General features: G+C 47.6%; 1 protein-coding gene across 1 annotated transcript in view; it reads left to right on the top strand.

Annotated features, from left to right (window-relative positions):
• The window catches only part of LOC110522983 (neurocan core protein-like), a 206966-nt gene that overhangs the window by 153474 nt on the left and 32328 nt on the right, over nt 1-21164 (top strand). The window lies entirely within an intron of this gene.

The raw sequence follows: 21164 nt of genomic DNA, 5'->3' as shown, positions 1-21164 counted from the left end.
GGTAGAGAGAGAGAAATGGTGGATGAGAGGGAGGGAGAGAGAGAAATGGTGGATGAGAGGGAGGGAGAGAGAGAGAGAGAAATGGTGGAGGAGAGGGAGGGAGAGAGAGAGAAATGGTGGATGAGAGGGAGAGAGAGAGAGAGAGAGAAATGGTGGATGAGAGGGAGAGAGAAATTGTGGATGAAAGGGAGGGAGAGAGAGAGAGAGAAATGGTGGATGGGAGGGAGGGAGGGAGAGAGAGAGAAATGGTGGATGAGAGGGAGGGAGAGAGAGAGAGAAATGGTGGATGAGAGGGAAGGAGAGAGAGAGAAATGGTGGATGAGAGGGAGGGAGAGAGAGAGAGAGAGAAATGGCGGAGGAGAGGGAGGCAGAGAGAGAGAAATGGTGGATGAGAGGGAGAGAGAGAGAGAGAGAAATGGTGGATGAGAGGGAGGGAGAGAGAGAAATTGTGGATGAGCGGGGGGGGGGGGGAAATGGTGGATGAGAGGGAGGGGGAGAGAGAGAGAGAGAAATGGTGGATGAGAGGGAGGGAGAGAGAGAGAGAAATGGTGGATGAGAGGGAGGGAGAGAGAGAAATGCTGGATGAGAGGGAGGGAGGGAGAGACAGAAAGAGAAATGGTGGATGAAAGGGAGGGAGAGAGAGAGAAATGGTGGTTGAGAGGGAGGGAGGGAGAGAGAGAGAGAAATGGTGGATGAGAGGGAGGGAGAGAGAGAGAAATGGTGGATGAGAGGGAAGGAGAGAGAGAGAGAAATGGTGGATGAGAGGGAGGGAGAGAGAGAGAGAGAGAGAGAAATGGTGGAGGAGAGGGAGGGAGAGAGAGAGAAATGGTGGATGAGAGGGAGAGAGAGAGAGAGAGAAATGGTGGATGAGAGGGAGGGAGAGAGAGCAATTGTGGATGAGCGGGGGGGGAGAGAAATGGTGGATGAGAGGGAGGGAGAGAGAGAGAGAAATGGTGGATGAAAAGGAGGGAGAGAGAGAGAAATGGTGGATGAGAGGGAGAGAGAGAGAGAGAGAAATGGTGGATGAGAGGGAGGGAGAGAGAGAGAAATGGTGGATGAGAGGGAGGGGGAGAGAGAGAGAGAGAAATGGTGCATGAGAGGGAGGGAGAGAGAGAGTGAGAAGTGGTGGATGAAACGGAGGGAGAGAGAGAGAAATGGTGGATGAGAGGGAGGGAGAGAGAGATAAATGGTGGATGAGAGGGAGGGAGGGAGAGAGAGAGAAATGGTGGATGAAAAGGAGGGAGAGAGAGAGAAATGGTGGATGAGAGGGAGAGAGAGAGAGAGAGAAATGGTGGATGAGAGGAAGGGAGAGAGAGAAATTGTGGATGAGCGGGGGGGGAGAGAAATGGTGGATGAGAGGGAGGGAGAGAGAGAGAAATGGTGGATGAGAGGGAGGGGGAGAGAGAGAGAGAGAAATGGTGGATGAGAGGGAGGGAGAGAGAGAGAAATGATGGATGAGAGGGAGGTAGAGAGAGAGAAATGGTGGATGAGAGGGAAGGAGAGAGAGAGAGAAATGGTGGATGAGAGGGAGGGAGAGAGAGAGAGAGAGAAATGGTGGAGGAGAGGGAGGGAGAGAGAGAGAAATGGTGGATGAGAGGGAGAGAGAGAGAGAGAGAAATGGTGGATGAGAGGGAGGGAGAGAGAGAAATTGTGGATGAGCGGGAGGGAGGGAGAGACAGAAAGAGAAATGGTGGATGAAAGGGAGGGAGAGAGAGAGAAATGGTGGATGAGAGGGAGGGAGGGAGAGAGAGAGAGAAATGGTGGATGAGAGGGAGGGAGAGAGAGAGAAATGGTGGATGAGAGGGAAGGAGAGAGAGAGAGAAATGGTGGATGAGAGGGAGGGAGAGAGAGAGAGAGAGAAATGGTGGAGGAGAGGGAGGGAGAGAGAGAGAAATGGTGGATGAGAGGGAGAGAGAGAGAGAGAGAAATGGTGGATGAGAGGGAGGGAGAGAGAGAAATTGTGGATGAGCGGGGGGGAGAGAAATGGTGGATGAGAGGGAGGGAGAGAGAGAGAAATGGTGGATGAGAGGGAGGGGGAGAGAGAGAGAGAGAAATGGTGGATGAGAGGGAGGGAGAGAGAGAGAGAAATGGTGGATGAGAGGGAGGTAGAGAGAGAGAAATGGTGGATGAGAGGGAGGGAGAGAGATAAATGCTGGATGAGAGGGAGGGAGGGAGAGAGAGAAAGAGAAATGGTGGATGAAAGGGAGGGAGAGAGAGAGAAATGGTGGATGAGAGGGAGGGAGGGAGAGAGAGAGAGAAATGGTGGATGAGAGGGAAGGAGAGAGAGAGAAATGGTGGATGAGAGGGAGGGAGAGAGAGAGAGAGAGAAATGGTGGATGAGAGGGAGGGAGAGAGAGAGAGAGAGAAATGGTGGATGAGCAGGGGGGGAGAGAGAGAAATGGTGGATGAGAGGGAAGGAGAGAGAGAGAGAAATGGTGGATGAGAGGGAGGGAGAGAGAGAGAGAGAGAGAGAAATGGTGGAGGAGAGGGAGGGAGAGAGAGAGAAATGGTGGATGAGAGGGAGAGAGAGAGAGAGAGAAATGGTGGATGAGAGGGAGGGAGAGAGAGCAATTGTGGATGAGCGGGGGGGGAGAGAAATGGTGGATGAGAGGGAGGGAGAGAGAGAGAGAAATGGTGGATGAAAAGGAGGGAGAGAGAGAGAAATGGTGGATGAGAGGGAGAGAGAGAGAGAGAGAAATGGTGGATGAGAGGGAGGGAGAGAGAGAGAAATGGTGGATGAGAGGGAGGGGGAGAGAGAGAGAGAGAAATGGTGCATGAGAGGGAGGGAGAGAGAGAGTGAGAAGTGGTGGATGAAACGGAGGGAGAGAGAGAGAAATGGTGGATGAGAGGGAGGGAGAGAGAGATAAATGGTGGATGAGAGGGAGGGAGGGAGAGAGAGAGAAATGGTGGATGAAAAGGAGGGAGAGAGAGAGAAATGGTGGATGAGAGGGAGAGAGAGAGAGAGAGAAATGGTGGATGAGAGGAAGGGAGAGAGAGAAATTGTGGATGAGCGGGGGGGGAGAGAAATGGTGGATGAGAGGGAGGGAGAGAGAGAGAAATGGTGGATGAGAGGGAGGGGGAGAGAGAGAGAGAGAAATGGTGGATGAGAGGGAGGGAGAGAGAGAGAAATGATGGATGAGAGGGAGGTAGAGAGAGAGAAATGGTGGATGAGAGGGAAGGAGAGAGAGAGAGAAATGGTGGATGAGAGGGAGGGAGAGAGAGAGAGAGAGAAATGGTGGAGGAGAGGGAGGGAGAGAGAGAGAAATGGTGGATGAGAGGGAGAGAGAGAGAGAGAGAAATGGTGGATGAGAGGGAGGGAGAGAGAGAAATTGTGGATGAGCGGGAGGGAGGGAGAGACAGAAAGAGAAATGGTGGATGAAAGGGAGGGAGAGAGAGAGAAATGGTGGATGAGAGGGAGGGAGGGAGAGAGAGAGAGAAATGGTGGATGAGAGGGAGGGAGAGAGAGAGAAATGGTGGATGAGAGGGAAGGAGAGAGAGAGAGAAATGGTGGATGAGAGGGAGGGAGAGAGAGAGAGAGAGAAATGGTGGAGGAGAGGGAGGGAGAGAGAGAGAAATGGTGGATGAGAGGGAGAGAGAGAGAGAGAGAAATGGTGGATGAGAGGGAGGGAGAGAGAGAAATTGTGGATGAGCGGGGGGGAGAGAAATGGTGGATGAGAGGGAGGGAGAGAGAGAGAAATGGTGGATGAGAGGGAGGGGGAGAGAGAGAGAGAGAAATGGTGGATGAGAGGGAGGGAGAGAGAGAGAGAAATGGTGGATGAGAGGGAGGTAGAGAGAGAGAAATGGTGGATGAGAGGGAGGGAGAGAGATAAATGCTGGATGAGAGGGAGGGAGGGAGAGAGAGAAAGAGAAATGGTGGATGAAAGGGAGGGAGAGAGAGAGAAATGGTGGATGAGAGGGAGGGAGGGAGAGAGAGAGAGAAATGGTGGATGAGAGGGAAGGAGAGAGAGAGAAATGGTGGATGAGAGGGAGGGAGAGAGAGAAATGGTGGATGAGAGAGAGGGAGGGAGAGAGAGAGAGAAGTGGTGGATGAAACGGAGGGAGAGAGAGAAATGGTGGATGAGAGGGAGGGAGAGAGAGATAAATGGTGGATGAGAGGGAGGGAGGGAGAGAGAGAAATGGTGGATGAAAAGGAGGGAGAGAGAGAGAAATGGTGGATGAGAGGGAGGGAGGGCGAGAGAGAGAGAGAAATGGTGGATGAGAGGGAGGGAGAGAGAGAGAAATGGTGGCTGAGCGGGAGGGAGAGAGAGAAATGGTGGATGAGAGGGATGGAGATAGAGAGAGAAATGGTGGATGAGAGGGAGGAAGAGAGAGATAAATGGTGGATGAGAGGGAGGGAGGGAGAGAGAGAGGGAGAAATGGTGGATGAGAGGGAGGGAGGGAGGGAGGGAGAGAGAGAGAAATGGTGGATGAGAGGGAGGGAGAGAGAGAGAAATGGTGGATGAAAAGGAGGGAGAGAGAGAGAGAGAGAAATGGTGGATGAGAGGGAGGGAGATTGAGAGAAATGGTGGATGAGAGGGAGAGAGAGAGAGAGAAATGGTGGATGAGAGAGAGGGAGGGAGGGAGAGAGAGAAAAATGGTGGATGAGAGGGAGGGAGAGAGAGAGAAATGGTGGATGGGAGGGAGGGAGGGAGAGAGAGAGAAATGGTGGATGAGAGGGAGTGAGAGAGAGAGAAATGGTGGATGAGAGGGAGTGAGAGAGAGAGAAATGGTGGATGAGAGGGAGGGAGGGAGAGAGAGAGAGAGAGAAATGGTGGATGAGAGGGACGGAGAGAGAGAGAGAGAGAAATGGTGGATGAGAGGGAGGGAGAGAGAGAGAGAAATGGTGGATGAGAGGGAGTGAGGGAGAGAGAGAGAAATGGTGGATGAGAGGGAGGGAGAGAGATTGAGAGAAATGGTGGATAAGAGGGAGGGAGAGAGAGAGAAATTGTGGATGAGAGGGAGGGAGAGAGAGAGAGAAATGGTGGATGAGAGAGAGGGAGGGAGAGAGAGAGAAATGGTGGATGAGAGGGAGGGAGAGAGAGAGAAATGGTGGATGAGAGGGAGTGAGAGAGAGAGAAATGGTGGATGAGAGGGAGGGAGAGAGAGAGAGAGAGAGAAATGGTGGATGAGAGGGACGGAGAGAGAGAGAGAGAAATGGTGGATGAGAGGGAGGGAGAGAGAGAGAGAAATGGTGGATGAGAGGGAGAGAGAGAGAAATGGTGGATGAGAGGGAGGGAGAGAGATTGAGAGAAATGGTGGATAAGAGGGAGGGAGAGAGAGAGAAATTGTGGATGAGAGGGAGGGAGAGAGAGAGAGAAATGGTGGATGAGAGAGAGGGAGGGAGAGAGAGAGAAGTGGTGGATGAAACGGAGGGAGAGAGAGAGAAATAGTGGATGAGAGGGAGGGAGAGAGAGATAAATGGTGGATGAGAGGGAGGGAGGGAGAGAGAGAGAAATGGTGGATGAAAAGGAGGGAGAGAGAGAGAAATGGTGGATGAGAGGGAAGGAGAGAGAGAGAGAAATGTTGGATGAGAGGGAGGGAGAGAGAGAGAGAGAAATGGTGGAGGAGAGGGAGGGAGAGAGAGAGAGAAATGGTGGATGAGAGGGAGAGAGAGAGAGAGAAATGGTGGATGAGAGGGAGGGAGAGAGAGAGAGAAATGGTGGATGAGAGGGAGGGAGAGAGAGAGAAATGGTGGACAGGAGGGATGGAGAGAGAGATAAATGGTGGATGAGAGAGAGGGAGAGAGAGAGAAATGGTGGATGAGAGGGAGGGAGAGATAGAGAGAGAAATGGTGGATGAGAGGGAGGGAGAGAGAGAGAGAAATGGTGGATGAAAGGGAGGGAGCGAGAGAGACAGAAATGGTGGATGGGAGGGAGGGAGGGAGAGAGAGAGAAATGGTGGATGAGAGGGAGGGAGAGAGATTGAGAGAAATGGTGGATAAGAGGGAGGGAGAGAGAGAGAAAAAGTGGATGAGCGGGGGAGAGAGAGAGAAATGGTGGATGAGAGGGAGGGAGAGAGAGAGAAATGTTGGATGAGAGGGAGGGAGGGAGAGAGAGAGAGAAATGGTGGATGAGAGGGAGGGAGAGAGAGAGAAATGGTGGATGAGTGGGAGGGAGAGAGAGAGAAATGGTGGATGAGCGGGAGGGAGAGAGAGAAATGGTGCATGAGAGGGAGGGAGAGAGAGAAATGGTGGATGAGAGGGAGGGAGATAGAGAGAGAAATGGTGGATGAGAGGGAGGGAGAGAGAGAAATTGTGGATGAGAGGGAGGGAGAGATAGAGAGAGAAATGGTGGATGAGAGGGAGGGAGAGAGAGAGAGAAATGGTGGATGAAAGGGAGGGAGCGAGAGAGACAGAAATGGTGGATGGGAGGGAGGGAGGGAGAGAGAGAGAAATGGTCGATGAGAGGGAGGGAGAGAGATTGAGAGAAATGGTGGATAAGAGGGAGGGAGAGAGAGAGAAAAAGTGGATGAGCGGGGGAGAGAGAGAGAAATGGTGGATGAGAGGGAGGGAGAGAGAGAGAAATGTTGGATGAGAGGGAGGGAGAGATAGAGAGAGAAATGGTGGATGAGAGGGAGGGAGAGAGAGAGAGAAATGGTGGATGAAAGGGAGGGAGCGAGAGAGACAGAAATGGTGGATGGGAGGGAGGGAGGGAGAGAGAGAGAAATGGTGGATGAGAGGGAGGGAGAGAGATTGAGAGAAATGGTGGATAAGAGGGAGGGAGAGAGAGAGAAAAAGTGGATGAGCGGGGGAGAGAGAGAGAAATGGTGGATGAGAGGGAGGGAGAGAGAGAGAAATGGTGGATGAGAGGGAGGGAGGGAGAGAGAGAGAGAAATGGTGGATGAGAGGGAGGGAGAGAGAGAGAAATGGTGGATGAGTGGGAGGGAGAGAGAGAGAAATGGTGGATGAGCGGGAGGGAGAGAGAGAAATTGTGGATGAGAGGGAGGGAGAGAGAGAGAAATGGTGCATGAGAGGGAGGGAGAGAGAGAAATGGTGGATGAGAGGGAGGGAGATAGAGAGAGAAATGGTGGATGAGAGGGAGGGAGAGAGAGAAATTGTGGATGAGAGGGAGGGAGAGAGAGAGAAATGGTGCATGAGAGGGAGAGAGGGAGAAATGGTGGATGAGAGAGAGGGAGGGAGATAGAGAGAGAGAAATGGTGGATGAGAGGGAGGGAGAGAGAGAGAAATGGTGGATGAAAGGGAGGGAGAGAGAGAGAAATGGTGGATGAGAGGGAGGGAGAGAGAGAGAAATGGTGGATGAGAGGGAGAGAGAGAGAGAGAGAGAAATGGTGGATGAGAGGGAGGGAGAGAGAGAGAAATGGTGGATGAGAGGGAGCGAGAGAGAGAGAAATGGTGGATGAGAGGTAGGGAGAGAAAGAGAGAGAGAGAAATGGTGGATGAGAGGGAGCGAGAGAGAGAGAGAAATGGTGGATGAGAGGGAGGGAGGGAGAGAGAGAGAAATTGTGGATGAGAGGGAGGGAGAGAGAGAGAGAGAAATGGTGAATGAGAGGGTGGGAGAGAGAGAGAAATGGTGGATCAGAGGGAGGGAGAGAGAGAGAGAAATGGTGGATGAGCGGGGGGAGAGAGAAATGGTGGATGAGAGGGAGGGAGAGAGAAGAGAGAAATGGTGGATGAGAGGGAGGGAGAGAGAGAGAGAGAAATCGTGGATGAGAGGGAGGGAGAGAGAGAGAGAAATGGTGGATGAGCGGGGGGGAGAGAGAGAAATGGTGGATGAGCGTGGGGGAGAGAGAGAGAGAAATGGTGGATGAGAGGGAGGGAGGGAGAGAGAGAGAGAAGATATAAATGGTGGATGAGAGGGAGGGAGAGAGAGAGAAATAGTGGATGAGAGGGAGGGACAGTGAGAGAAATGGTTGATGAGAGGGAGGGAGAGAGAGAGAGAAATGGTGGATGAGAGGGAGGGAGGGAGAGAGAGAAATGGTGGATGAGAGGGAGGGAGAGAGAGAGAGAGAGAGAAATGGCGGATGAGAGGGTGGGAGAGAGAGAGAAATGGTGGATCAGAGGGAGAGAGAGAGAGAGAAATGGTGGATGAGCGGGGGGGAGAGAGAAATGGTGGATGAGAGGGAGGGAGAGAGAAGAGAGAAATGGTGGATGAGAGGGAGGGAGAGAGAGAGAGAGAGAAATCGTGGATGAGAGGGAGGGAGAGAGAGAGAAATGGTGGATGAGCGGGGGGGAGATTGAGAAATGGTGGATGAGCGGGGGGGAGAGAGAGAGAAATGGTGGATGAGAGGGAGGGAGGGAGAGAGAGAGAGAAATGGTGGATGAGAGGGAGGGAGAGAGAGAGAAATGGTGGATGAGAGGGAGGGGGGGAGACAGAGAAAGAGAAATGTTGGATGAAAGGGAGGGAGAGAGTGAGAAATGGTGGATGAGAGGGAGGGAGAGAGAGATAAATGGTGGATGGGAGGGAGGGAGGGAGAGAGAGAGAAATGGTGGATGAAAGGGAGGGAGAGAGAGAGAAATGGTGGACGAGAGGGAGGGAGGGAGAGAGAGATAGAGAAATGGTGGATGAGAGTGAATGGAGAGAGAGAGAAATGGTGGATGAGCAGGAGGGAGAGAGAGAGAAATGGTGGATGAGCGGGAAGGAGAGAGAGAGAAATGGTGGATGAGAGGGAGGGAGAGAGAGAGAAATGGTGGATGAGAGGGAGGGAGAGAGAGAGAAATGGTGGATGAGAGGGAGGGAGAGAGAGAAATGGTGGATGAGAGGGAGGGAGGGAGACAGAGAGAGAGAAATGGTGGATGAAAGGGAGGGAGAGAGTGAGAAATGGTGGATGAGAGGGAGGGAGAGAGAGATAAATGGTGGATGGGAGGGAGGGAGGGAGAGAGAGAGAAATGGTGGATGAAAGGGAGGGAGAGAGAGAGAAATGGTGGACGAGAGGGAGGGAGGGAGAGAGAGATAGAGAAATGGTGGATGAGAGGGAGGGAGAGAGAGCGAAATGGTGGATGAGCAGGAGGGAGAGAGAGAGAAATGGTGGATGAGCGGGAGGGAGAGAGAGAGAAATGGTGGATGAGAGGGAGGGAGAGAGAGAGAAATGGTGGATGAGAGGGAGGGAGGGAGAGAGAGAGGGAGAAATGGTGGATGAGAGGGAGGGAGGGAGAGAGAGAGGGAAAAATGGTGGATGAGAGGGAGGGAGAGAGAGAGAGAAATGGTGGATGAGAGGGAGGGAGAGAGAGAGAAATGGTGGATGAAAGGGAGGGAGGGAGAGAGAGAGGGAGAAATGGTGGATGAGAGGGAGGGAGAGAGAGAGAGAGAGAGAGAAATTGTGGATGAGAGGGAGGGAGAGAGAGAGAGAGATAAATGGTGGATGAGCAGGGGGGAGAGAGAGAAATGGTGGATGAGAGGGAGGGAGAGAGAGAGAGAGAAATGGTGGATGAGAGGGAGGGAGAGAGAGAGAGAAATGGTGGATGAGAGGGAGGGAGAGAGAGAGAAATGATGGATGAGCGGGGGGGAGAGAGAGAAATGGTGGATGAGAGGGAGGGAGAGAGAGAGAGAAATGGTGGATGATGGGGAGGGAGTGAGAGAGAAATGGCGGATGAGAGGGAGGGAGAGAGAGAGAGAAATGGTGGATGAGAGGGAGGGAGAGAGAGAGAAATGGTGGATGAAAGGGAGGGAGAGAGAGAGAGAGAAATGGTGGATGAGAGTGAGGGAGGGAGAGAGAGAGAGAAATGGTGGATGAGAGGGAGGGAGAGAGAGAGAAATGGTGGATTAAAGGGAGGGAGAGAGAGAGAGAAATGGTAGATGAGAGTGAGGGAGGGAGAGAGAGAGAGAGAGAGAAATGGTGGATGAGAGGGAGGGAGAGAGAGAGAGAGAGAAATGGTGGATGAGCAGGGGGGGAGAGAGAGAAATGGTGGATGAGAGGGACGGAGAGAGAGAGAAATGGTGGATGAGAGGGAGGGAGAGAGAGAGAGAGAGAGAAATGGTGGATGAGAGGGAGGGAGAGAGAGAGAAATGGTGGATGAGCGGGGGGGAGAGAGAGAAATGGTGGATGAGAGGGAGGGAGAGAGAGAGAGAAATGGTGGATGATAGGGAGGGAGGGAGAGAGAGAGAAATGGCGGATGAGAGGGAGGGAGAGAAAGAGAAAAATGGTGGATGAGAGGGAGGGAGAGAGAGAGAGAAATGGTGGATGAGAGGGAGCGAGAGAGAGAGAAATGGTGGATGAGAGGGAGAGAGAGAGAGAGAAATGGTGGATGAGAGGGAGCGAGAGAGAGAGAGAAATGGTGGATGAGAGGGAGAGAGAGAATGGTGGATGAGCGGGAGAGAGAGAGTTACTGTATGTGAAATATGGACTCCTTACTCTCCCCAGACCTCGGCCAATAATGAAGTGATGACATCGTCTCTGCACGGCGGTTGCGGTGCGCTGCGTCTGAGACGTGTGTTGTAGTGGGGGGTTTTATTCCTACTCTTTGGAGGAATGGGGTTTCTGTGACTGCCATTGCTGCAAAGGGTGGGGGTTGGTGAGGGAGGATGTGTGTGTGTGTGTATGGTCGCTGCGCCAAACATCCTCAATGAACTTCTCTATCCCTGTATGGCAAATGGCGTCTGTCTGCCTTTGTCACATGACTTTACATTTTTCATCATTAAGACTTGAACCCAGACAGCAGCACAATTGTAGAGTAGGGAGAGAGAGTGTGTGGATGAGAGAGAGATGGTAGAAGTTCAAATATAACCAAGGAACATCTTTAATGCCGGTCTCTCTGACTGAGAGAAAGTCCTTGGTCATGATATTGATCCTTTCTTCGCCTCCTATCTTAGATTCTACTCTGTGGACTCTGACTCTGAGCCCAGTGGAGAAACCTGCTGGGAATCATTGGCGTGAAGATGTTGATTGAGTCTCAGATCTCATTTATAAAAGAGGGAGCAGTTTACTTTTTATTTGGCTCCGCGTTTACAAATTCCCCGGCTCGAATTGAAAGCATAAATCTTACCGTGGTGAAGTGGGGTTAAAATCCTTGTTGTAACGAAAACCCACGAGGGAGGTGGAGGGGGTTGATGGAGAACAGATATCATAAGTCCCACATGTCAGGCCAAGATTTACAGCTCTGTTGGTGATGGCACATCCGCCTTTTACAAGCCTATCACAAGACAAATAAACTCCTCTTCCTTTTGCTTTTTACAACTCAGAGTGGCCATGATGGGGGCTAGGAGACAGACGCCTTCGGCCAATCAGCAGGCTGTCTTGTGATCTGCATGTGTTACGAGTTCATTTACCAGTCAGGTTTTTGAGTACTGCGAGTTGTATCGTAAGAGAGGAAGAGTCGGAAGCTCTTTTTGCTCTTTCTAAAACAGCACAAAGGACATTTAGGCAAGTTTTCTGGGCAATGTATCAAACTTAAAACTCAGGGCATTATTCTTCTGTAACGCTCGTCGTCATAAGGAAGAGTGGACCAAAGCGCAGCGTGGAAAGTGTTCATGATCTTTATTGTCAAGAATCACTAGAACAAAAATAATTTATACAAAAACGAAAAGTTCCGTCAGGCACAGATACTAAACGGAAAACAACACCCCACAAAACCCAAACGGGAAATGGCAACATATATATGATCCCCATTCAGAGACAATGATAGACAGCTGCCTCTGATTGGGAAATACACGAGGCAAAAACAACAAAGAAATAGAAAACATAGATTCTCCCACCCGAGTCGCACCCTGACCTAACCAAACATAGAGAATAAATAAGGATCTCTAAGATCAGGGCGTGAAAACCTTCTCCTTTCCTATGTCATTCAGAGGTGTACAATGGGTATTTTGTTGTAACCTAGTGTGTAAATCACCCAAGGTGTGTTTGGTACCTACAGGCTACGTTTTCATCGTAGGGACTGTTAAACTGTATTTTGTGCAGAAGAAACATGCTGTGGACAATTATGAGGAAATCTCAGATTTATCACACTGGACCTAAAATGTGTTGAATTTATAGAACCAACGGAGTGGTTCTGTGACGCCCTGTCCAGCCATCAGAGCCCTTCCCCAGTGAGTATCCCTATACATTTCATGACTTGCAAACAGATGAGTGATGAAATTTCTGTGAGCTGCGGCCACGCCCGTTGTACGAAGGATCGCATCTCCTTGGAAACCAAACACCGATCAACAAAGACTTATCCTACCCAAACCGAAGAATCCTCCCAGAGGCCCTGCAGGAACGCACTGTTTGCATTCGAGACTAACTTACTGAGTTCACAATACATCCCAGGCTGGGATCGGAGAAAGAACGAGTATTTCTGTCTGTAATAAAGCTCTTTTGTGGGGGAAAACTCATTCTGATTGGCTGGTCCTGCCTCCCCAGTGAGTGGGCCTATGCCCTTTCAGGCTCACCAATGGTGCCCCTGTCCAGTCATGTGAAATCCACGGATTAGGGCTTAATGAGTTCATTTAAATTTACTGATTTCCTTCGATGAACTGTAGCTCTTTGAAATTCGAAATTGTTGCATGTTGCGTTTAGATTTTTGTTAAGTTACTGTATATTGTTGATAGTATTAACACTATAATGGTTAATGATAACTACTAACATGATAACCCTTAATGGTGCCCCTCATGGACTTGCCAAGTCTGCTCTCTCTCCTCTCTCTCTCTCTGGCGATTTCACACCCATCTCATCTGGGCTGAGACTGTACATTTGTCAATGGAACACCGGCCCAGTTTGTGTGGCTTCTCTCCCTCTCGCTCTCTCTCTCTCCCTCTCTCCCTCTCTTCTCTGCCAGCTGATGAACGAACTTCACAATCCTACAACTGGGTGCTCTTGGGGTCCTTGGGAACAGAGCATAGCTTCTAGGCTTCCAGGACTGCCTCTGTTGTCCTTGGGAGGAAGCCATAGAAGGCTGGGCAGCAGCCCCCCTCCACCATCCACCACCTGCCCCGACTACAGTCTATGCCCAGTTAGCCAGCTTGGCTGGGTGGACACTGAGTGGCCACTGAATGGGCTCTCTGGCTGCTCTCTGCTCTCCCTTGTTATGTCTGCTGTGTCTGGAGCTGGAAGAGATGGAGGGTAAACACTCCAGAGGCCAGGCCCAGCAGTATGTTTATATTTCTGCTTTGTTATTGTTAAGAGTCGAATGCTGTACTGCATGGGCGTCAGATTGAGCTGAGCCAAGCCAAGTCTTCTATGAAGGATTGTGCTATCATGGTACATTCTGCTCAGTGGTGGTCGGTGCCGTTTAAGATGAGGGATGATAAAAAAAAAATTCATGAGCATGGCCTTATTTCTATTACAGCATATTGGATGACTGTCATTTATATTCCATTCACCCAGTTCAATGTAACATCGACAGGTTTTTCAACAGGATCGGCGCAATGAATACACCTCTGATCACAGTTCACTTTCATAGCAACCACATAAAAATACAAACAGCTTGTTGTATATATAATTCGTTCTCACATCTATCTATGCGCTCTCCTCCTCTCACCTTTTCCCATCACTTGTGGACTTCAGTGCACAACACATCAGCTGTCTGTGACAAGGCGAAAAAAAACATTCCAAGCCAAACCTTCATATCATGACCGCTAACCGCTACACACAGCCAACATCGTTGTCATGTCATAGTCAACATATCTACTAGAACTAAAGCATTAGTAAACCCACTACAATCATGCAGTGCAGAGTAGTCAGCAGCAAGCAGTTTAGCAGTTTCAGTGGCAGGCCTTGACTTGAAAGAGTTCCAGTGTTGGATAGCCATAGCAAACTATGTTTAAACCAGATGTTTGAGTAGGCTAAACCAACTAGCTGTATTCGATGCTAGCTAAGAAAGTGAAAGTGAAAAAATATATACTACAAAATATAGCAGCTATCTCTCTCTTGCTTCACCTTAATTTTGGAAGAAATTAATTTGTCTAAAACGTTTCAACTATTGTCTTTCTCCTTCTTTTAGTCAACTACTCACCACATTTTATGCACTGCAGTGCTAGCTAGCTGTAGCTTATGCTTTCAGTACTAAATTCATTCTCTGATCCTTTGTTTGGGTGGACAACATGTCAGTTAATTTTGCAAGAGCTCTTATAGGTTGAAGGACGTCCTCCAGAAGTTGTCATAATTACCGTGTAAGTCTATGGAAGTGGGTGAGAACCATGAGCCTCCAAGGTTTTGTATTGAAGTCAATATACCCAGAGGAGGACAGAAGCTAGCTGTCCTCCGGCTACACCATGATACTACCCTACAGAGTGCTGTTGAGGCTACTGTAGACCTTCATTGCAAAATAGTGTGTTGTTATAAATTATTTGGTGACATATGAATATATTTAATATAGTTTTAACTGAAAAGGATAACTTTTTCATGAAAAATGAAATTCACTGAGGAGCCTCCACTGATTCTTCTGCATAGTCAGCTGAATGAATAAAGGCTGTAAGAGTAGTCTAGGTCTGGAAGACAAGTAGAGGCCATCCACGTCGCTCTGGCCAAACGCCCTGCCCACTAGCACTTCTTCTCCGCTAGGAGTCTGGATTTGCTTTCCTACCTGACGTCTTGTAGAATGCGAACACATTCTGACCGTTCTGATTGCACATTCTGACCATTCTGATTGGTCCACAAAACCAATGGGTTGGGCCAGAACCGGCCTACACGAATAATGAATCACGTCATTGGCTTTGATACTCGTATTGGTTGTCGACGATCCAATCGCTGATGAATTTGTTTTGTACAATACCACTCATTTTGACGTGTGCACCAGCAACTTCTAGCATGGCAGTTTCAGCAATCAATAGAGCAGCATAATTTAATTCAAGATGACTCATCACACAAGAGTAGAGGAGGAAGTGATGAAGAAATCCTCTAGGGCACTGGTTCTCAAACCTCTCCTCGGAGACACTTAAATATTTCACAATTTTGTTTTCGCACTGAACTAGCTCACCTGATTCATTTAAAGGCTTGAATATTAGTTGACACATTGAAGCAGGTGTGCTAGCTCTCGAATAGATCAAATACATGGAACAGCTGGGGGTTCCCGAGTAGAGGTTTGAGAAACACTGCTCTAGGGTGTCAAATAATGTATTATAATTAGGGTTGTCACTCTCAATAGGGATGAATGAGTGGCCGGCTTTCAACCCTTCGGTACTCGACAGTATCACACTTCCTGATTACAAGAGAACAATTGCAGTACCAAATAACCCAGCTGGAAGCCATGCTATAGTAATTTTCCTAATTATTGGCACTCAACCTTCAAATCAAAATCAAATTGTTTGCGTTATTGGTCACGTAGACAGTTTAGTAGATGTTATGGCGGGTTCAAATAAATGTTTATGTTTCTAGTTCCTATCAATTAATGCAGTAAATTAGTAAGTCATCAAGCACACAATAATACAAAATAAAATAAATACATAAATAGAATGTAAACATTATTAAAGCAACCAGTGTTCAATGACTAGGTATACTGAACAAAATGGAAATGCATCATGCAACAATTTCAAAGACTTTACTGAGTTAAAGTTCATATAAGGAAATCAGTCAATTGAAATACAGTGCCTTGCGAAAGTATTCGGCCCCCTTGAACTTTGCAACCTTTTGCCACATTTCAGGCTTCAAACATAAAGATATAAAACTGTATTTTTTTGTGAAGAATCAACAACAAGTGGGACACAATCATGAAGTGGAACGACATTTATTGGATATTTCAAACTTTTTTAACAAATCAAAAACTGAAAAATTGGGCGTGCAAAATTATTCAGCCCCTTAACTTTCAGTGCAGCAAACTCTCCAGAAGTTCAGTGAGGATCTCTGAATGATCCAATGTTGACCTAAATGACTAATGATGATAAATACAATCAACCTGTGTGTAACCAAGTCTCCGTATAAATGCACCTGCACTGTGATAGTCTCAGAGGTCCGTTAAAAGCGCAGAGAGCATCATGAAGAACAAGGAACACACCAGGCAGGTCCGAGATACTGTTGTGAAGAAGTTTAAAGCCGGATTTGGATACAAAAAGATTTCCCAAGCTTTAAACATTGATGTATTTACGATAGCTCTTTCACTCAAACCCAAACCCCTCTCTTTGTGTAACCAGCCGTCGTATCTGTTCCATCCACCAGGGACGTTTTCTTTATGACATAATAGGTCCATCAATGTATGATTCATTCTGTGTATATGATTAATTCGGGGTATGGTAGTTAGGTATTTAGTAAATAAATAATTAAACCCAATTTTGTATTGCTGATTCAACTTGTTAGCCGGGGTTCGTGAAGATAACCAAGAATTTACCACTTTCAGATGAGACTTAACAAGGTGACGATTAAATATTGACTGCTATGGATGTAAAAGATTACTAGGTCTTCAAGAGTTTATTCGGAAGATAACAGCTCTATAAAAATTATTTTGTGGTGCCTCGACTTTCTAGTTAATTATCTACCTGATTAGCTTAATCATGTAATATTAATTACAGAGAAATTATTTGATTGAATATCATGTCATATCACTTAATCCGGCATAGCCAAAGACACGACACATGTCTAGTGAGTATGCAGGCCATGGGGGAACTGGGACATTTTCAGCTTCCAGGTATTGTGTACAGATCCTTGCAACACGAGGAAGTGCATTATCATGCTGAAACATGAGGTGATGGAGGTGGATGAATGGCATGACAATGGGCCTCATGATCTCGTCACGGTATCTCTGTACATTCAAATTGCCATCAATAAAATGCAATTGTGTTCATTGTCCATAGATTATACCTGCCCATACCATAACCCACCGCCACCATGGGGCAAACTGTTCACAACATTGACATCGACAAACCGCTCACCCACACAACGCCATAAACCTGGTCCGCGGTTGTGAGGCCAGTTGGACGTACTGCCAAATTATCTGAAACGACGTTGGCACGACAATGGGTTTCTTATGGTAGAGAAATTAACATTCAGTTCTCTGGCAACAGCTCTGGTGGACATTCCTACAGTCAGCATGTCAATTGCATAATCCCTCAAAACTTGAAACATCTTTGGCATTGTGTTGTGACAAAACTGTACATTTTAGAGTGACCTTTTATTGTCCCCAACACAAGGTGACCTGCGTAATGATCATGCTGTTTAATCAGCTTCTTGATATTCCACACTTGTCAGATGGATGGATTATCTTGGCAAATTAGTAATGTTCACTAACAGGGATGAAAACATTTCTGGGATCTTTTATCTCAGCTCATGAAACATGGGACCAACACTTTACATTTTGTGTTTATATTTTTGTACAGTGTACATAGGACAGTCCCTAAGTTGCAGGGTAGAGTACCCGGTGGTAGCCGGTTATTGACAGTGACTGAGAGGCATAGTAGGGTACTGGGCAGACTACTAGGCGAAGGCGATCTAGTGGTGACCTTCTAACAGATGGTAGCTGGATGAACAGGCAGTGGCTCGGGTGGCTGAACTCCTTGATAATCTTCTTGGTCTTCCTGTAGATGTCCTGGAGGGCAGGTAGTGTGCCCCCGGTGCATTGGGCTGACCGCTCCAGCTCTGAGGTAGCAGACGGTGCAATTGCCGTAGCAGGCGGTGATTGAGCTGTTGCACCTTCACCACGCTGTCGGTGTGAAGGGACCATTTCAGGACCTCAGTGATGTTCGCACCGAGGAACTTCTGGAGCTTCTGATCCTCTCCACTGCAGCTCCTTCGATGTAGACGGGGGATTGCTCTATCTGCCGTCTTCTGTAGTCTACGATCAGCTACATAATTTTGTTGACGTTGAGGGAGAGGTTACTTTCCTGGCACAGCTCCACCAAGACACTCCTCCTCTCTGTCGGCTGTCTTGTTGCTGTTGGTAATCAGACCTACCACTGTTGTGTCGTTAGCAAACTTGATGATTGAGTTGGAGATGTTCATGGGTGAACAGAGAGTAAAGGACGGGGCTGAGCATGCATCCCTATGTGTTGAGAATCAGTATGGCGTAGGTGTTGTCCACCTTTGGTCAGCTGGTCAGGAAGTTCAGGGTGCAGTTGCACAGAGAGGGGTTCAGACTCAGGTCCCTGAGCTTAGATGAGCTTGAAGGGCACTATGATATTGAAGGCTGAGCTGTAGTCGATGAACAGCATTCCTATATAGGTATTCCTCTTGTCCAGGTGGGATAGGGCAGTGTGGAGTGCCATTGAGATTGTGTCATCTGTGGATCTGTTGGGAAAGTATGCAAATTGGACTGGGTCTAGGGTTTCCGGCATGATGGTGTTGATGTGAGCCATGACCAGCCTTTCAAAGCACTTCATGGCTACAGAAGTGAGTGCTATGGGGCGGTAATCATTCAGGCATTTTACCTTCACTTTCTTGGGCACGGGGACTATGGTGGTCTGTTTGAAACATGTAGGTATTACAGACTCGGTCAGGGAGAGGATGAAAATGTCAGTGAAGACACTTGCCAGTTGGTCCACGCATGCTTTTAGTACACTTCCTAGTAATCCGTCTGGCCCAGGGGCTTTGCGTGATCACACAGTCGTCCGGAACAGCTGGTGCGCTCATGCATGCTTCAGTGTTGCTTGCCTTGAAGCGAGCATAAAAGGCATTTAACTCGCCTGGTAGGCTCCCGTCATTGGACAACTCGCGGCTGGGTTTCCCATTGTAGTCCTTAATATTTTTCAAGCCCTGCCACATCTGACGAGCATCAGAGCTGGTGTAGTAGGATTCAATCTTAGTCCTGTATTGACGCTTTGCCTGTTTGGTGGTTCATCTGAGGGCAGAGCAACATTTCTTATAAGTGTCCTGATTAGTGTCCCACTCCATGAAAGCAGCAGCTCTAGCCTTTAGCTCGGGGCAGATGTTGTCTGTAATTCATGGCTTCTGGTTTGCGTATGTACGTACGGTCACATTGGGGATGACGTCGTCAATGCACTTATTGATGAAGCCGGTGACTGAGGTGCTATACTCCTCAATGCCATTGGATGAATCCCGGAACATATAGACAAAGCTTGTAAGCAGGAATCATTAGGATATAATTATGGTCAGATTTTCCAAATGGAAGGCGAGGGAGAGCTTTGTATGCATCTCTGTGTGTGGAGTAAAGGTGGTCTAGAGTTTTTTTTCCTCTGGTTGCACATGTGACATGCTGGTATAAATTAGGTAAAACAGATTTAAGTTTGCCTGCATTAAAGTCCCTGGCCACTAGGAGCGCCACTTCTGGATGAGCATTTTCTTGTTTGCTTATGGCCTTATACTGTCGTAAGTGCGGACTTAGTGCCAGCATCGGTTTGTGGTGGTAAATAGACAGCTACGAATAATATAGATGAGAACTCTCTTGGTTGATAGTGTGGTCTACAGCTTCTCATGAGGTATTCTACCTCAGGCGAGCAATATCTTGAGACTTCTTTAATATTAAACATTGCGCACCAGCAGTTATTGACAAATAGATTCACACCCCCGCCCCGCATCTTACCAGGCGTAGCTGCTCTGTCCTGTCGATGCACGGAGAAGCCAGCCAGCCCTGTATTATCCGTGTCGTCATTCAGCCACGTCTCAGTGAAACATAAGATATTACAGCTATTAATGTTTCATTGGTCGGAAAGTCTTCATCGTAGATTGTCCCATTTTTTTCCAATGATTGCACATTGGCCAATAATACGGAGGGAAGTGGTGCTTTCCCTACTTGTCATCAAATTCACCCCAAAAAGGCACCCCGCCCTCCTCCCCCTTTTCCTCTGTCTTTTCTTCACGCTGATGACGGGGATTTGGGCCTTGTCATGACAAAGCAGTATATCCTTCGCTTCAGACTCATTAAGAACTTCTTCTTCTGCAATCCCGTTAACGGATATGACAACAGCCAGTAAAAGTGCAGGGCGCCAAATTCAAAACAACAGGAATCTCATAACTAAAATTCCTTAAACATACATGTATCTTATAACGTTTTAAAGATAATCTTGTTTTTAATCCCACCACCGTGTCCGATTTTTCAAATAGGCTTTACAGTGAAAGCACCACAAACGATTATGTTAGGTCATCACCAAGCCAAAGAAAAACTTTGCCATTTTGCCATTTTTCCTGCCAAAGAGAGGAGTCACAAAAAGCACAAATAGAAATAAAAAATAGTCACTAACCTTTGATGATCTTCGTCAGATGACACTCATAGGACTTCATGTTACACAATACATGTATGTTTTGTTTGATAAAGTTCATATTTATATAAAAACATCTGAGTTTACATTGGCACGTTACGTTCACTAGTTCCAAAAACATCCAGTGATTTTGCATAGCCATATCGATTCAACAGAAATACTCATCATAAATGTAGATGATAATACAAGTTATACACATGGAATTATAGATATACCTCTCCTTAATGCAACCGCTGTGTCAGATTTCAAAAAAACTTTATCGAAAAAGCAAACCATGCAATAATCTGAGACGGCGCTCAGAAAAATAATCAAATTAGCCGCCATGTTGGAGTCAACAGAAACCAGAAATCACATTCTAAATATTCCCTTACCTTTGATGATCTTCATCCGAATGCACTCCCAGGAATCGCAGTTCCACAAAAGATGTTTGATTTGTTCGATGATGTCCGTTATTTATGTCCAAGTAGCTACTTTTGTTAGCGCGTTAGGTACACATATCCAAACGCTCGTGCATTACTTTGGACAAAAACTTCAAAAAGTTATATTACAGGTCGAAGAAACATTTCAAACTAAGTATAGAATCAATCATTAGGATGTTTTTATCATAAATCTTCAATAAATTACCAACCGGAGAAATCCTTTGTGTCTAGAGGAGCAATGGAACGCAGGGCAATATCATGTGGAAAGTGCATGACCAGGAAATGGCTCTCTGTCAGTAACCTGACTCATTCAGCTCTTATTCAGTCCCACAACACAGTAGAAGCCTCATTCATTCATATCCCACTGTGAATTCAATAGGGCCTTGGTTGAAAATCGACCAACCTCAGATTTCTCACTTCCTGTTTGGATTTCTTCTCAGGTTTTTGCCTGCCATATGAGTTCTGTTATACTCACAGACATCATTCAAACAGTTTTAGAAACTTCAGAGTGTTTCTATCCAATAATAATAACAATATGCATATATTAGCAACTGAGACTGAGGAGCAGGCCGAAAGGTGCCACCTCTGGGCACCTTTCATCCAAGCTACTCAATACTGCCCCTGCAGCCATAAGAAGTTAAAGAAAATATCTTTGTCCAGTTTGAGGTGAGTAATCGCTGTCCTTATGTCCAGAAGCTCTTTTCGGTAATAAGAGAAGGTAGCAGCAACATTA

Source organism: Oncorhynchus mykiss, chromosome 5 (genome assembly GCF_013265735.2).
Source record: "Oncorhynchus mykiss isolate Arlee chromosome 5, USDA_OmykA_1.1, whole genome shotgun sequence".
Classification (NCBI taxonomy): Eukaryota; Metazoa; Chordata; class Actinopteri; order Salmoniformes; family Salmonidae; genus Oncorhynchus; species Oncorhynchus mykiss.
This window is presented reverse-complemented; position numbering and strand designations above follow the sequence as displayed.